The sequence below is a fragment of the Vitis riparia genome, chromosome 16 (assembly GCF_004353265.1).
Source record: "Vitis riparia cultivar Riparia Gloire de Montpellier isolate 1030 chromosome 16, EGFV_Vit.rip_1.0, whole genome shotgun sequence".
Taxonomy (NCBI): Eukaryota; Viridiplantae; Streptophyta; class Magnoliopsida; order Vitales; family Vitaceae; genus Vitis; species Vitis riparia.
This window is the reverse complement of record NC_048446.1, coordinates 6,720,015-6,737,248: the sequence shown is the minus strand read 5'-3', so window position 1 is coordinate 6,737,248 and position 17,234 is coordinate 6,720,015. Positions and strand designations below refer to the sequence as shown.

At 33.4% G+C, this 17,234-nt stretch overlaps 1 pseudogene; it reads right to left on the bottom strand.

The window, feature by feature from the left end:
* Positions 1 to 10,822: 10,822 nt before the first annotated feature.
* LOC117933934 lies at positions 10,823 to 11,963 on the bottom strand (annotated as a pseudogene).
* Positions 11,964 to 17,234: the final 5,271 nt, after the last annotated feature.

Sequence of the window (17,234 nt, the reverse complement as noted above, 5' to 3'; positions counted from 1 at the left end):
AGAAATAGTATGGTATTCAAACTCCAAACAATTAAAGAGAGTGAGAGTGAGAGTGAGAGTGGAAGGGAGAGTGAGTGTGGTGGAGCTATATAACAGAGTTGTGCGTACCTTCGTAGGTAGAGATGGGAGGTTTCGGTTGAGGAACCCAGTTGGGGGAATGAAGCTTCTTTTTACTGAAAAAAGTCGGGTTTGTATATACATTCTTTAATCTGTGGAGGGACCATGCATGTATGTGTATTTTTTTTTTTCTTCTCCAACGAAACAGACCATGAGGTACTTTCTTTAGAATGCGAAAGGGATGACCACAAATAGAAAAAACTATATATGCTTTGGGGTTTGGATTATAATGACCCACCATCCTAATTTTCACGGTTAGTTGAAATTAAGGTGATGTTTGGTTTTTTAAGTTAATGTTAAATTAAATAACTTTTTAGATTAAGAAAAAAGTCATATATATATATATATATTTTTTATTCAATAAAAAATATTCACAAATAAATTAAAAATTAAGAAAAAAACTTTAAAAAAAACAACTAATTAAGATTTGAAAACAAATTATATTTAATATTAAATAAGAAAACAATCACCATCAAGGTGTGAACAAATTATATCTTAATTTGAGGTGCTCTTTAGAAAAAAAAAATTACAAAATCTAAGTGCGAAATTATGGATTAGACTAGTGGGTTTTGTAACACTTTGGTATTCGCTATTTTAAAAAAAGCAAAAAACATAAACCCGTTTTCAATTATATTTTCTATTTTTATAAAATGGTATACATGTACGATAATCATAATTTTTTTTTTTAAAAAATGTTTTGTTATATACTTTGTATTTCATATATTTAAAAATAAAAATATCAATATTTTTACACAAAATGCAAGTAATCTTAAAAGATTTATTTTGAAAAGTTACCTATTTTTTTTTTCTATGTAAATTTTTTAAAAAAAATTAAATAATTTTTAGGAACATAATGGAAGGTCATACTTTTTGTATAAGAGATTATATATATTATAAATAAATAAGTAGTATTTTTTGTTTTTAAAAAATAAATATAAATATAGCATATCCAAACAAGACCAATAATAAAAACTAAAAATCAAAAATAAAAATTAAAAGCAAACGAAAAAGAAATGAAAAGTCATTTCACCAATTTCCTCTAAATATCTATAAATAATAAATGTAAATGTAATCAAAGTTAAAGAATACAAAGTTGAAAAGATAGTTTACCGATAGTCCACTATTATTCGATTTGACATCCATATTTTTGAAGTAATCTCATCACAAACACAAGCCATATAATACAATTGAGTTGAGTAACATTAATCTCCACAACATCGTCAATTATATTTTCCTCCACTAGTGTGTTAATGGTAAATAGGGATTATCCATCCTATATGTACTCTTCAAATATAGGATCTCTATGATCATGCATCCTTATAAAATTGTGAATTGCACAACAAGCAACAACAATATTGTTGGGAATCTCACATTACTTTGCTTCCTAGCTTTGGATCTCATTAGGTACATGAAACTTTCCTATGATTATTAGATAGTAGCAAGTGAAAGAAAATATGCACATAAAACATTTTTCAGGATCTAGATGCATGTCCTTAGATCATTTCCTATGGGTGAAGATTATTGCAAATCTATAGGCGATCTTGAAAACTCAGTAATTTTTCACCTAATGACTCACTCTTAAATCTTGATACTCAAATGGTGGAAATCTGAGAGGGTGAAGGTTGTGGTTCTCTCTTTATGGAACATACGAGAGAAAGTGAATGGAAGAAACTTTGAAGCCTTAACCCCTAAAAGGGTATTTAAAAGTTTTCCATGAACTTAAGTGATTTGAATTCACCTTGAGTTTGAGTCACCTAATCTAGCCTAAAATAGGTCTTAATTGATTAACTAACCTAATAGAACTCTAGTTAATCAATTAACATATCCATTTTCAAATATTATAATGTGCTTCTTTCTAAATAACTTTCCTTTTTCGAAAAAAGAAAACAAAATCCAATTTCACTAGCAACATATCTATTCCATTTTGTACTCCATATGCATGCTAATGGACCACTAAAAAAAATACTCCATCAACCATAATTTAGTATTTTTGTTGTTACTTTTATTATTAATTAATTAATGGGTAATTTGGTTAAAGGGGTCAAAATAACCCCTATATTTGCATGAATAACCCATCCCTTAAAAGGTACAAAAAATGATCTAGTTGAGACAAAAATACCCCTTCTTTTTCCCTCCAAGACACCTTTACTTTTCCCTCTATTTTGTAGCATATTAGGTTTTTATTTTTTTATTTGGTCATCTGGTTGCTCATTCTCTTTGTTTTCCTATAGAGAAAAAGTCTGAGTTCTCACCATTGTTTCATTTATTCTTTATTCTTGATTACAAAAATATGTTAAAAATGTAAGCAACCAATAATTTCTTTTTTATATTATTATATCATTTCTTTTTGTTTCCTGAAAATTTAAAACCTCACTTCACCATTATAGGTAGAAAACAGAGACTCCACTATCACTTATATCTTTACACTCAAAGTCTATATATCTTACTGGAAATAACAAAGGTTGAGTAATTATGAAAGACATCAGTTGTAGAGTTGTGCTACCACCAAGAAATCGACGACCAGCAAGAAGACCAAAAAATGAGAAAATTCGTTCAAGTGGAGAGATTAAGCGCACACAATGTTGTGGTAGATGTGGTGATTATGGGCACAATAGAAAAACATGCAAATGATCAATCCCATTACATCCTATAGATGAACATAGTTGTGCCAATATTGTTGAGATTAATATCAACATCTAAGAATTCTCTTTACAACTAGTTTATCAATCACTTTAATAATGTTACCATAGAATTTCTTTCTTGAGAATGATTTAGCCATGTATCTACACCTTTTTTTTATAGGGGCGTGATGGATTGAAATTTTTTTGTATATGCTTAAAACAATTTTTTTGAATGATGGATTGAAATTTAAAGTTAATGTTTTAGTTTTATCATATAAATTAATTGGTTAAATTTAACTATGGTTAAGTTGACAGTCATTATTAACTTGAAGTTAATTGTGGTTGAGTTGCATTAACAAAGAACTTAATTGTAGCTAAGTTCACAGTCAGAATTTTCACTTGAACTTAATAGTGGTTAAGTTGTATTAACAAAGAACTTAACTGCGGTTAAGTTTACAGTCATAATTTTCATATGAACTTAACAATGGTTGAGTTGTATTAATAAAGAACTTAACTATGGTTAAGTTCATAGTCAAAATTTCCATCTGAACTTAACAAAGATTGAATTGCATTAATAAATAACTTACCTGTGGTTAAGTTCATAGTTAGCATTTTCACCTGAATTTAACAATTGTTAAGTTGTATTAACAAATAACTCTGCACAAAGTTAAATTCATCTAAAATAACAATCAACCCTCAACAATATATAAACCTATTACACAGTCATATTCAAACCCACTACATGGGAAAATTTTTGAAGTAGAATAATTCAGTTGCCATTTTCTCTCGAAACTAATCAATATGAGCATCAGTTAATGAGTTGAATGGATGATCATGCATGGCTTATAATTGATCCTTCAACTCGTCAAGTTGTCTTATGAGCATGGCTTGATCATGTCCAAAGTACTCAACTCTATTACCCCCATCTAAGGAACTACTACCATCCCTCGATAGCTCCCCATAACCATAACTTAATGGTCCCTCATTTGAATAGGTAGATTGCAAATATCTCATACCTCCTCCAATATTCGTTCTTAGGTTTCTCTGAAACCCTTCCACTTCACATCTCTCTCCAAATTGCCAATCAAAACTTTGCTCTGATATCTAGGATGTGCTTGCATTTTGGACATGGGACTTCAATTCCCCAGTTTCCTTTTCCATCTTTATACCACCCAATTCATCTCTATTTATATTCATATCAAGAGTAGTCTCAACAACTCATTTATCAGCTTTGTCCATAGAATGATCCCGACTTTGCTCAACATCTGAACCATTTTTACCAAAATTCAAAGAATTAGCATTTGACTTGACATCTGCATTAGAAATATCACTCAAATTATTGAAATTCTCTGTTTCATTTTCCAATAAATTCCCAGATTTCAAGGAAACTCTTTCAACATTTTCTTCATTAGACGTCTCTGATGAAGTGTTCATGCCAGATTTTCTGTTCTTTTTCCCTGTAAATTAAAAGAAAAAACAATCAGACCCTCAAATTACTGAAAAAAAACCTCTCAACACTTTGTTTGTTTCTCTAGAAAATGATCGAAAGAAAATGAAACTAAACTCTAGGGCCTAACATTTTACACTATTTTGATTTCAAAAGAATGAAAAACAAAAGAGAAAAAAAAAATCCCTAGCAAATAGTTGAATTAACAAATGACACAAAAATAATTCAAGATTTTGATTCCTTTTCTTATCTAGTAAATTTTCTTAGCAACCAAATAATGGAAAGGAGAAATAAAGAGTGAAAGAAATTGAACAAAACACCTCTAAAACTGTACTTATTTGAAGAAAAAACATATGAAATTAAAGAAATTGAACCCTCTTGTCTCAATTGAGCCAAATAGTTGCATCAGTAAATGTTAAGCAAATGATCCAATAATTTGTCTACTGCTCTTTCCTATTATTCTCTTCACAACCAAACAAAGGTTAAAGAGAAAATTCAACAATAGAATTGAAAAAACCGTAAAATTTGAACCACCTCAATAATTGCTTAGGCAAAAAGCACCCAAACAATTCGAGATCTCTGTTTCTTTTTATTTCCCATTCCTTTTTTTCAAAAACCAAACAAACGGTAGAAGAAGAAAAAAATAGTAATAAAATAAGAGTTATTTGGTTAAGATAAGTTTTCTGTTATATGCACCAAAGAAAGAGAATGAAGTAGAAAAAGAAGATAATTTTTTTTTTTTTCAGTTTCTGAAGGAAAAAATGAGGAGTCGTTCTAGAAACAAAGCAAAAGATAAGAAGTTGTAAGTGCTGGAAAGAAATAAAAAGAGGGGTATTTTTGTCTCAACTAGGTCATTTTTTGTACTTTTTGACCGGTGGATTATTTTTACAAATATGGGGATTATTTTAACCCATTTAACCAAATAACCCTTAATTAATTTAATAAAAAATGACTATATATATATATATATATATATAAAACTAGAAAGAGACGTATTTTAACGAACTTTAACTCAATTTTAATATTTCAATTTCTAAGAAAATAACAATTCATCAATTTTAATCCAATGTGCACCTTCATTTCGATATTGATTGAAATTGTGTTATTATAGGAGAAGAAGGATAGCTATATTGATTCAGTATACTTTAAAAACACCCTCGGTACAATATTGACAATCTCACAAATACCCATTTTTAGTAAATTTCTATTTATTGATATCATTTTTTATGAAATCAATTGTCCTCTGACTACACTAGAATATGTGGAGCTTGACATGTTTGGAAACATAGGAGAATATTTTTTTGTTGATATTATTACCAATATTCAATATTGGGTCATTTATAGCATTACCATACCTTCCCTATTCATTGTGGGTTAGTTATTTGTCAACACGAGTTTAACTTACAATGTGTTTGGAAGTCCTCAACCAAGCGAGTATTTTATAAAGAGTTGACAAGAAATTCCATTAATAAATTATCATTTTGATCCTTTGGAACAACTCGATGAATTTAGTAGATCTTTTTAGGAGGCCCTAATGACCATAGATCGAGCCTATCCATTTTTATAGTGTGATGGTTGGTTATTCACGGATTAGTTATACATACCATTTCTTTTTTAGGGTCAATATTAGCAATGTGGTTCATCTAACGATAAACCTAATCCAAATTAGAAAGCTAAGAAAAAATCAAATCCAAATGAACAAAATGTTGAATTGAATTGTACCAACCTTGATTAGGGTTTATTACTCATTTTTGTACTTGTTATTTTACTTTCCAATTATTTCTTCAATTAGGAATTAAGGGAACAAAATAGACTAATAAAATATATAATAATATTAGGAACTATCTTGTCTCATTCGGAAGGATCTCATCTCATAATTATCCATGATTATTTATGTCTCTAACATGACCACTTGATGAAATGCGGAGGAAAATGGGTAAGTGGCCGATACTACTAGAAGGATTCCTTTTTGGCTGATAGGTATTTTAATTAATATTCATTTGATTGGTTTAATAAGTATTTTCTTTTATAGTTCATATTTTGAAGTGGGTTCATCCTTGTAGTAATTAGATGAATTGAGTTGACAACATGAAAGCATGAGAACTCAATGGGACCTACCCCTTCTTTGGCCAAGTTTGTTTGATTTGGGAGGGAAGATCCTGTTGAGTCCTTAATAATCATAAGATTTTATTCATATAGATGCCAGACAAAACAAATCTCCATTTACGATGTTTAAAAAAACTCAATTTCATTTTTTTATGATGTTTTTGAAAATCAAACTTGATTAATTGATTCAAAACATTTGTTCCTCAATAGTATCTATTGATCCTTTCAAAGTTTGAAGAAAAAAAAATCTCTCAATTTTCTTGATGACACATTATATATCTATATATATAATAGTTCATTACTCTATTTATTTTAATGTCTAATCAAAGTTGATTTTTTTTTTTTTTTTTTTTGTAACTTCATTGAAGAAGTTCTATTTGTTCAATAATTTTCCTTTTTTTTTTTATTGTTGTCCTCTAGTTCTTATATGTAATAAATCTAAAGAGGGGTTATGATAAACTTGGGGGGGGGGGGGGGGGGAATCTAAACTAAGAATAGGAATTTTTTATGAAGGGGGTTGAAGATCATTTTTATTTCAACACAAGAAAGGGATGTGGAAAATTCCTTTCTCGTGTGGAAGACTAGGAAGACAAATAATCCTCCATAGAATCATTTGTTTCCCTTATCTCATTTATCCTTTACTTTATATTTTACACTTATGTCTAGTATTAGTCAAATTGGATTCTATTATTCTAATAGAAAACTATTAATGCATTCTATGACATTGACATTTAAATTTGACAATAATGACATAGTCACACCATTCCAATGTAGATTGAAAAAAACAAAGTAAAGTCAAATAATCTTCTTCACAATATACATACTACGTATAGGAACGTGATTCAATTATTTTTCAACATTTGGTAGAAAAAAATATATAAAGAAGAAAAAAGGTTTTTCATAATTTTTTTTATAATGCATAATTGCTAACAAGAATTTGGTTCTTTTTATGAACTTGATGTTGATAAATTCATGGATCTATAAATTCATTTTGGATAATTGACAATTGAACTTTCTTAAACTGTTTTTTTTTCTTTCTTTCTTTTTAAGAACCAAAAAGATTTGTGCCAAAATAATAGAAGTCAAGAAGAATAAAAGGCCTTGGATATGTAATGGATCTTGAAGTACTATTTTTGCATCTCCCTTATCAAATCCACCCACATTAGGATTACTCATTAATGGTTGATCAAGTTTAATAAATTCACCCTTTGAAACAAGAAGTTCTAGTTCTAGAGGGATAATATTAACCACTAGACGTTCATCCCATACATCCCCTATGGTTATCTCATAACCCTCTCCTCCCTTCATCCCCCTCTTTCTTCTTGTATGATTTTGCTTACTATACCTATTGTTGTAGCACTATAGACTGTATTGTTACTCTTGCTCTTATTAAGATAAATCTAACCCCTTCCCTTGTCTGTGCCTATGTATATGGGATATTTTAAGAAGTGAACATCTTTTTTACTGTTGGAAGGCTAGGAGAAAGAATGGGAAAGGTGATTTCATTATATATTTTTTTTACCAAGAATAGGACCTATCACAAGAATATTCTTTTAGTAGGACAATAGTTCTAAAAAGATAGATTACCTATAATTTATTTCATTTTATGGGAAATAGGATCAAGTGGGGCTAATTCAAACCACTCAAGTAAAATAAGAACAACTCCACATTTAAAGCCCCTCTTTTACCATTAGTAAGAACTTGTTTCAATTGCAAATCATAAGAAATTCAAACAACTACTTCAAATACAGAATTAGGAAGTACCGCTCGTGGAACCTCAATATCCATGGGCTTATTAGCTAAAGGACAATTGACACATACTATTAGGACATTAAGTCTTGTGTTTATGTTAGCAATTTTGTTTCTTTTTATGTTTGGCCATAGAATTATTTTTATATAGTTACTTGCTCTCCATTGAAGATCAAGGGTTGTTATTCGTCCAACCAGGAAGTCACAAGTACATTTAAAAAGGTTTGGATTGTGGCATATTAGGCTCTTTCAAGGTATAAAAAGATTTGATACCTTTTTCTTGAGTTAAAATATTTTTATTGATTTTTTTAAAGAGAAAAAGATTGCTTGAGTGGTCAGCACTGTTCAAACAGTCAAACCGCTCAAGTGGCATGGACAGTTTAAGTAGTCCGCTCGAGCAATCATACTTGTTCTACTGAGATTTTTCATGCAAATTGAATTTAGAACTCTTTCAAAACCGAATCTCTTAGGCTTAGTTGCCTATAAATACCTTATTATAACCCCTTAAGGATAAAAGATTGAAAAGTGATTGATAAGATATCACATATTCTCTAAAGAGGGTTTCCTAGAGAGAAAGCTTAAAGTGTCACACCATTCCCAATCTCTCATTCAAGGATTGATTCTTTGAATCTTGGTTTGAAGACTTTCATCCTTTTGGTGAGGCTGTAGTGATCCACTGAAGTAATCGAGGATTGTTTCGTCACGAACGTAAATCAAGTTGTAGGTACCGGAGAATAAGTCTTTAGGGTAAAGTGGCCAGGTAAATATGTGTAACTTTATTTCGTATAGTGGATTCAGATTAGGAGGTCTTAGACTTCGCAATTTTTTATCTCCATAGTTAGTGTTGGGTTTTCTACATAAAAATCTTACGTCTCATTGTCTATATCTTTTATATTTGATATTCTGTTTGAATTGTCTATATCTAATATAATAGAAAAGATTATCCCTAACATCTCTTTGGGTAAAAGAATTGGGTATAACATATAAATTTTTATTGAAAATTTTTAAATCACCCATTCACCCTCCCTAGGTGTTCCTTATTGGACTTTTGATTTTTCACTTATAATATGTTTAATCACTTCTTATAGATTTTCATAACTCTGGTGTACAAAAATGCAATGTGCATTTGAAATGGATGTTTAAGTTAATATATATATATATATATATATATATATATATATATATATCATAAGTGATATGGAAATGGATTGAGTAATCTATTCCTTTATCCAAGAAAAGGTATTTCTAGGTTGCATGATCCAATCATTGATCCTGATATTTTCTACAATAAATTAAATAGGTCACTAGTATCATTCCCTATCCACAATTTCACTATTTACTGAAGTAATTTTACTGGAATGTAAAAGGAATCCCTTGGATGGGTAGAGATATAAAAAGTAAGCACAATTTTGAACACTTTGTTTATGTACAAAGTAAAAAATATGTTAATTAGATTAATATCAACAATGGATCATCTTTTAGTCATTCATTGAATGATAAATCATTACACGTGATGAAGATACACGATTTAAATATCAAAAGATCCAATATTTTAAAATTGTATATAAAATGGTCGGAAAGGTGGAACCAATGCCAGATATAGTTTGATGGTTATAAGCAAATCTAAAATCTTTGTAGATAGACCCAATCATTAGTTCCCAATATTAGGGCAAGTGGAATTGGATACATAAATCAATTAATAAAATAAATAGAAAAAGCTTTTATTATGTCGCTTAAGTTATATAGGAATATTTGTTGAATCCAAGAGTTAAGAATAAGAAGTTCTTCATTACCCGAAATAGAATAACCACTTAGAATAAGGAAACATATTATATTTGTTGAGAAATGCAAAATCGTATAGATAAGATCCTCATTGTACATCTTGACCAATTGGATTGTTTCTTTATGGATTCCCATATGAAGCTTTTATAGATGTGTTTCTAGGCATTTCTTTATCATTTTGTCCAACAACAAGATTTCCTCTAATTCTATAAAAAAAAAATTTAGAATACTCTTCTCTTAAATATGACTCACATAAGTTTCTAATTGCCTAGTATTCCACCAATTAGTAACCTAAGATTCCAAACTTTTATTAAGTGATAGAGAGATTCACTAGGGCAAAACTACTATAGATGCAAAATATAGAAGGGGAATGAAGGATTTCTTTGTTTTGTTTTGTTTTTTTTTTTTTTGTCCTTTTTTTGTTCAACTATAAATTGTTAATGAACCCAATTCACTCATCGACTCTCGATCTAATAGTTCTATCAAGCTTGAGTTCTATTACAAGGTATCAAACCTATGAATCTATTCTTTGTTTTTTATTTGCGACTAAATAGTTATTCCTTGAATCTAGAAAGAATATAGAAAAAGAATAAGAGTCTACTTCAAATGAAGAATACTAAAAAAATATTGTTTCTAGATATCTCCACAATTGGTAAAATTCTAAACACCCCTTTTGATGAATTCCCAAAAGAATCACTTTTTTTTTTTAATGAATATTATTCAGATTTCAAGACAAAAGAACTCATTTTCAACCATTTCCATCAAAATATTTAATATTTCAAAAAAATTTTACTAGTTTCCAAAATAATTGAGAGAAATTTCTGAAAAATATTGTAATAAAATGAAGTGGCAAAACAAGATGAAATTTGATACTTCTCATTATAAGAGGTTTACTCCTTAAGGAACAAAAAAAAAATAGATAAAAAGAAACCTATTTGTATTAGTTTGCATTAATAAAACCCTCAATTAAGTATTTTTGTGATCATTGATTTGGACGGCATTAAAAAAGAAGAGTGTGGGATTTATTATCCATAAAAGATTTAAACATATTCAATATACTGTTCATAGAATATATAAGAATTCTAGTTGCACTTCGATGTCTTTGGCAAGGTAAACCCTCGACTCAAACAATAAGCTGAGAATATGCTATCCAAGGATGGGGTGATAACGGTGTTAACGGTGGCAGATGGAACATTCCCACCATGTCTCCCTCCTCCCAGACGGCCCTCCAATTTGACGGAGTTAAGGGACAAACCCCCAATACATTACTGGCTGCCGCCAGTGTGCGGTCAGATTCCGGCAAGTGCTCTTCTTGCTTTAAAACCTTAATCTCCACTTGTTGTCTCTCTTCAGTCTCACTATCTCTCTCCCTTTTCCGGCCAGATGTCGCTGGTGGGTCAGAACCCGACCAATTGTCAGCTTCAAGAGGGAAATTGAGAATAGCTTTGGAACCACGCATCTTGAAAGCAGCTCGATCATAAGCTCTGGCGCCTTCAATGGTAGTCTCGAATGTCCCCAGCCATACCCTCGATCCTCTCCGATTCGGGTCTCGAATCTCCGCCGCGAATTTCCCCCATGGCTGTCGGCGCACGCCTCTATAATGCCTGATATCGCCTGAATCGGGCTCCGCCGGCGACTGAGAAACGGTGGGCTGAGGGACCAAGATACTGAGTGGAGGTCGCCGATGACTTAATGTGGAATTTTTGGGGGATTTGGTTTCAAACTAGAAAAACCCTGATGGAGCCGAAGTAGAACAGTGGAGGAGAAAAGGATTGTTTTCATCTTCATGGAGATTGGAGTAATTAGAGAGCGGAACAATATCCGAGGTGGAAGGACTTGAATCAAAGGTTGAAGTTTGGGATGGAACATTTACATGAGAGACGAAGCTTTCGAAAGCTTCAAAGTCGAAGAGAAGTTGTTGGTGAATGAAGTGAACCGATGAAGCTTCTTCTGCCATATCAATGGAGATGAGCACTGGGAGGTAGTGGAGTATTGGCACTGCAAACAAGTAGAGAGAGTGAGAGTGGAAAGGAGAGAGTGTGGTGGAGCTATATATAACATGATAGATAGAAAGAGGAGGTTTCAGATGAGGTTCCTAGTTGGGGGAATGAAACTTCTTTGTGGTAGTTTAGGTCATTCCTCCAACAAAACAAACAGTGGTTTCTACTTTCTGGGGTACTTCGGTTCTTCCCACATGTTTGCGTCATTGACCTATATGAATTAATTAGTGGTACGCAGAGATGTTGTCTACATACCACATGAAAGGCTGAAATTTTTTACTATTATATACATGGGTTATGCTATCGTACCGAAAATTTAGGCCAATAGGGTTAAGACACATGACAGGCTAGATGAATTTTTTTTAAAAGATTTAATCCCATGCACCACACATTGTTATCATCTATTACAATAACCAATTATAAAATCTGTTTAAATGTTTACTATAATAATTGTCTTATGGGATTTTTTTTATGAAGTAGAAACAAAAAAACAAAAAAAAAAAATTGGAAAGGGAAATTGCAATTTATTTATTTATTAAATTTAAATTAGATTTTTATACATTTGTGGACCCCGCATTTCGACTCATGCGTTTCCCACTCGATGGCGAGCTCGATTTTCATTTTGAAAAATTGATTTTTATTGATTAAGAAAATGACTTGGAGTCGTCACTTATTTTTGTTTTATTTTTTTAAAAGGGTAAACAAAATAAGAAAGAAAAACCCTAAGTGCGACTCCTTGTTTTAGAAAAGGTGATCTATGAAGGGGGTCAGATTGCTTATCGGGAAGGTACGGTAAAGACCATAGCACCCCTTTAAGTCCCTAATAGTCGAGTCTCTACTAATAAAATGAAGTTGTCGTGGCAATTGATGAGGAAATCAATAGATACTTAGATCGATCATGCACATATGGGAATCAAAACACGCATAGAGAGTGATCAGAAAGAGAGTGGATGCGTACCTGGACCGTGAACGAACAATACGCTATCATAGAAATGGAGTCAGTGCACAATATAGAGCACGAAACATATCACGTGCATCACTAAACAGGAATTAACATTGTTCAAAGGAAAACTGGATTTTTGAAATTCATTCGAGAATCGGAATCTTAGAGATTATTTGAAAATTGGACTCTTAGGAATTAAATGACGGAATGAGAATTTTAGAAATTAAATTTGAAAGAAAATTGGGATTTTGAAGAATTATTTAAAAGTTCAGGATTTTTAAGAAAAATTAAGTTACGAAAATTGGGATTATGGGAGTTAAATTTTGAAAGGGATCAAAATCGTTAGTTATTTAAGAAGTAGAAATTATGAAAGTTGATTTATGAAAATTGGAAATCTTAAAAATCAGAAGGTAGAATTTATAGAAATAATGAAATAAATAATAGTGATAATGATAATAACAAGTAGCGTGATAGATACAAGAATTGGAGCATGGGAAACTGAAAATTAAGTTCGGAGATAGGACAATTGGAATTTCAGATAGCTAAAATTAGAAATCGGAATTTTGAAGAATTAGACTTTAATGATTGAGATTTTTAAGAGGAATAAATGGGTAAGTATGGAATAATGCTACTAATTGATCAAAACGATGTTGGAACGGATGAAAGTGGATAATGAGATTTATGAGATTAAATATTAATATTTGAAAGATTGAGATTTTTTAGAAGAAATATAGAATAAATATAGAATAACGTTACTAATTAATCAAAAACGATATCTGGATGGATGAAAATGAATAGTGAGATTTGTTAGATTAGAAATCAAGTTTTGAAATATTGAGATTTTTAAAAGAGACAAATAGATAAATATAGAATAACGTTACTAATTAATCAAAAACAATATTTGGATGGATGAAAATGAATAGTAAGATTTTGAAAATTAAGTTTGAAAGTCGGATCTCTGAATAATTGAACTCTAATTATTGGAATTTTTAGAAGAAAGAAATAGGTAGACGTGGAATTTATAATAACGATGATAAAGATGATATTTAAATGAATAAAAGTGAATGGTGGAATTTTTTAGTCTAAAGGTTAAATTTGGAAATCCGGTTTTGAAGAATTGAATTTTAATGATTGAAATAAATGAATAAATAAATATGGAATAACGATACTAATTAACAAAAATAATGTTTAAACGAATAATAAATAAAAAATAAAAAAAAAAGAATAGTTGAATTTTTCTAATTGAAAATTTGAATTAGGGCGTTGGATTTTTTTGATGAATTAGACTTTGAATAACTAATAAATACGGGATAATGATTCGATTTATGAAAATATGATTTAAACAAGTATTTGAAGAATTAAATTAAAACTTAGGATTTTTGAAGGATTGACATAGATAGATAGGAGAATATAGGATAATAATTCTAATTGATAAACATGAGATTTAAATGAGTATTTGAAGAATTAAATTAAGACACGTGATTTTTTTTGATAGATTGGACTTTGAATAAATAATAAATACGGGGTGATGATTTGATTTATGAAAATATGATTTAAACAAGTATTTGAAGTATTAAATTAAAACTTAGGATTTTTGAAGGATTGGCATAGAGCCTTTCATCCACACGAACTGGGCCTAGGCTCCAACTCAAGCCCAAGTCCAATGTCTTCATTGGGCAAGCCTAATACAATTATCCATCACAAACTTGGGCTTAGTGCCCCAACTCAAGCCCAAGTCCAAAGATATCAATGGGCAAGCCCAAGGCACCCAAAGCCTTCACAAACTTGGGCCTCTCTTCTAGGTCCAGCCCACTAAAACCCAAATCCATTCTCATATTCTCTTTGGGCCATTTAGCCACATGCTCTTCTTCTTCACCTCAGGAGACGACGACAGAGAAAGTGGAGGTGAGAGAGGCATCGCTAGAGGTCCTCGGAGTTGGTCCAAGCTACCAACTTTCCGCGCCGCCTCGATTACCGCCACCTATGCCCAGCTGCAGCGACCTAGTGTCGGTGTGGAGCCTGCTGCTGCAGCCTTCATAAGAGCATGGAGAGCTTCGCCGGATGGAATCTGGTCGTTGAGGAAGAGCTCGTCTGTGGGCATCATCCTCGACGTCGCCGCTGCGGAGCTCCCATAACAGGCGAGCCGTGTGGAGGATTAGAACCCGGCGCTGGTGGATGACGAGGTTGCGGTGAAAGTTGACGGCGACGGCATTACGCAAAGTGCGAAGTGCATGGGGTTCGTCGGAGTGCTGTAGAAGAAAACCGCCGCTTCCAGAGCATCGTCCTAGGTTGAAGGGAGCACTGACGTAGGGGGTGGAGCTAGAGAGAGAAAAAGTGGTGGGAACGATAATGGGTGAGTGAGGTGAGGGATGACAGAGTTGGGGGTGTGCATGAAAGATGATGGGCATGAGGGGATCCAAAAAATGGGTATGGTGATTTCGGATGTGAGTGATAAACGAGGGTTTATGAACAAAACATGAGTCAATAATATCAAAGCATACTTATAACACAAACCTCATCCAACAACACATCAACTACTAGCTATCCACATTTGGATCAAAGGGAAAGTAACCAGAAAATAACCAAGGAAAGAAAGAAAAAAAGGAACAATCAGATGATGGATAGAAGCAAGGAGTCATCAACGGCATACCTGGGGACGCTCCCTTCTTCTTCTCTTCTTCTTCAAGCTTCACTCTCCAAGATCCCTGGAACTAGCAAGCCTCCTCCTCTGTAACTAGTCGTCCCTCCAGCAAAAAGAAAAACCCCTCCTCGTTTCTCTCTTTCTCCTCTGTTTTCTCTCCTCAACAAGCCATCACCAACCTTCCTGTTCATGCATCAGCAAGCATGGGCTTGCAACCACCCTCAAGAGTCGAAAAATAGGCTCACAGATATCTGTCAATCTGGCGATGAATCTACTAATGTACTGAAGTCTACCCAAGAAGCCTCTGACCTCTCTCTCTGTCCTCGGTGCAGGCATGTCAAGGATGGCTCTGATCTTATCCGGGTCTACCTCTATGCCTCTCTCACTGACCATATACCCCAAGAGTTTCCCAAAAGTCACTCCGAAAGTGCACTTCTTGGGATTCAGTCTCAATCTGAACTATCGGATCCTCTCAAAGAACCTCTCCAAAGCTGTTAGGTGATCTGATCTATCTCGGGATTTCACAATCATGTCGTCTACATAAACCTCGACATCTCGATGCATCATGTCATGGAAGAGGGTGGTCGCTGCTCTCTAATAGGTGGCTCATGCATTCTTCAATCTGAATGGCATGACTCTATAGCAATAAGTACCCCACTCGGTAATGAAGGACGTATTCCCCATGTCCTCTAGAGCCATCAAGACCTGACTGTACCTGAAAAATCCGTCCATAAAGGACAACATTGAATGACCTGCCGTACTGTCAACTAGCATGTCGATGTGTGGAATGGGAAAATCATCCTTAGGACTGGCCTTGTTGAGATATCGGAAATCAACACAGACTCTCACCTTGTAGTCCTTTTTGGGAACAGGGACGACATTGGCCAGCCACTCCGGGTACTCGACCACTGATAAGAATCCTACATTGAGTTGCTTCTGAATCTCCTCCTTAACCTACAAGCTCCAACGAGGATGCAATCGTCTCAACTTCTGCTTAACCGGTCTGGCATGGGGCAGAAGTGGCAAAAGATGCTGGACGATAGATGGATCAAGGCCTGGCATGTCCTTATAGGACCATGCGAAAACGTCCAAGTATGCTCTGAGCAATTGGATAAGGCTATCTCTCTCATCAATAGATAAATTTGATCTGATCCTTAACTCTCTAGGCTGATCTGCTGTGCCGAAATCAACAATCTCCGTGTTCCCTGCAACAGGTGAAACTCTCTCATCAACGGGATCCGAATCGGAAACAGAAGACGAGTCATCATCTGAATCATGCTGCGTAATCTCATCATCAATGTCAAAAATCTGTGATGTGGGTGAAGATGGCGCAGATAAATCAATAACATGAGAGACAGGCAAATACTCAAAGATGCTCAAATCCATAGATGAAAAGTCATAAACATAGTTATGACGGGAGACAAATCTCGATAAAACATCAAAGGAAAGAGGTGGGTCCACAAGGTCGGACGCTCCCTCAACTAGGCCAACAAGACCATCAAACAAACCATCAGCAACCATAACATCCTCGATGATCTCCGGAGCAGGAGTGAACTGAATCTCCTTGACGATCTCGAGGACGGACACCCCGAAGAGATCAAATGGTGAAGCGAGCTCAGGCGGGGTTATTTCCTCGATCTGGCTTAAGCTCATCGCGAGTATCTCATCAACGTACTCGTCATGTGGCATAGCTCCGTCCATTATGTCTCCGACCTCGGCAAAAGTCCCGTGCTCATCGACCTCATCCGGGAAGCAAAACGTCATAAGGCTTGTGCGATCGGGGGAGGGAGGAGTGATCAACGCAGAAGTCGAAGGGCCAGGGGCTCTG